We start from the raw sequence: 1,099 nt of genomic DNA, 5'->3' as shown, positions 1-1,099 counted from the left end.
AATGACGAAGGATGGAAACCGATTGATGAACTTCACGAAGCAACAGGATTGAGATCTTCACCTCTGGTGTCAAAACTAAAGGAAGAAATAAACAACGCATTTCCAAGTGGGTACAGAAGTTTTATTGCACAAAAAAGACATGAGAATAACCAGGACATGGGGGATAATGTGCAATTTCCAGAACTGGTTATTTCTCCAGCAGTGAAGGAGGATGATGATGAAGAAGTGGTCGAAACCGTTCTATCCTTTGGGAATCCTCAGTTTTGTTCCTTTTAAAAGCATGTCAAAGAAGGAAATGTACAACATTACAGTAAAGGCCATTCATCAGGACTCTTTTAGAAAACAGAAGGCTTCGAAGTGGCCAGATTTGTTGAGGCCAGACTTCCTGATTAGAGACAGGTGGAGGGCCCTATATAAGCCTCCTGTAGAGAAGCGCTCCGGTGATCTACAGTGGAGGATTATTTATGGGGCGATAGCAACAGACGGACATGTGGCACACCTGAACACAGCGGTAAAGGGGGAATGTCGATTCTGTGGGGAAAAAAGAGGATTTGGAGCATTTGTTTTTTAAGTGTGAGAGATTAAATGTTATTTTTAAATTGCTTGGGAGCTGGTTTAGGAAATTTGATGAGGAGTTTTCGGATAGGGTGTTTATTGGAGTAATCAAATCTTCATTCAAAAAGGAAAAAAATGTGTCTTTTAAATTACCTAATTGGAACGGCTAAACTGGCAGTGTGGAAAACACGGAAAAATAAAGGTCTAAAATTGGCAACTATAGATCCTGAAGAGATGTGCAAGCGGCTTGTAGCGGGGAGGCTTAAGATTGAATTTGCGTATTATAGGTTGACAAATAATTTATTTGGGTTTTGTGAGATATGGTGTGTTGATGAAGTGTTATGTAAGTTGCATGAGGATCAGTTTGTTTTGAAGTTTTAATTAAAAAAAAAAAAAAAAGGAGTTTTATTATAAGAGTACAAATGGTTTTATGGTGATGGTTACTTTGTTCATAATTTTGAAGTAAAAATGTATAAATACCTTTATTTATACATTTTTACTTCAAAATTGTTAAACCTCTCTCTGTCTCTCTCTCTCTCTCTCT

General features: G+C 37.5%; 1 protein-coding gene across 1 annotated transcript in view; it reads left to right on the top strand.

Moving 5' to 3' along the window:
- The first annotated feature begins 492 nt into the window (after positions 1–492).
- LOC123967012 (major histocompatibility complex class I-related gene protein-like) overlaps positions 493–1,099 on the top strand; it is a 4,446-nt gene continuing 3,839 nt past the window's right edge. The window contains exon 1 of the mRNA XM_046043062.1: positions 493–511. The gene's annotated coding sequence lies outside the window, so the exon portion shown is untranslated. The remainder of the gene's footprint in view (positions 512–1,099) is intronic.

Source organism: Micropterus dolomieu, unplaced genomic scaffold (assembly GCF_021292245.1).
Source record: "Micropterus dolomieu isolate WLL.071019.BEF.003 ecotype Adirondacks unplaced genomic scaffold, ASM2129224v1 contig_14784, whole genome shotgun sequence".
NCBI classification, from domain to species: Eukaryota; Metazoa; Chordata; class Actinopteri; order Centrarchiformes; family Centrarchidae; genus Micropterus; species Micropterus dolomieu.
Note: the sequence above shows the minus strand (reverse complement) of the source record. Positions and strands in the feature narration are given on the sequence as shown.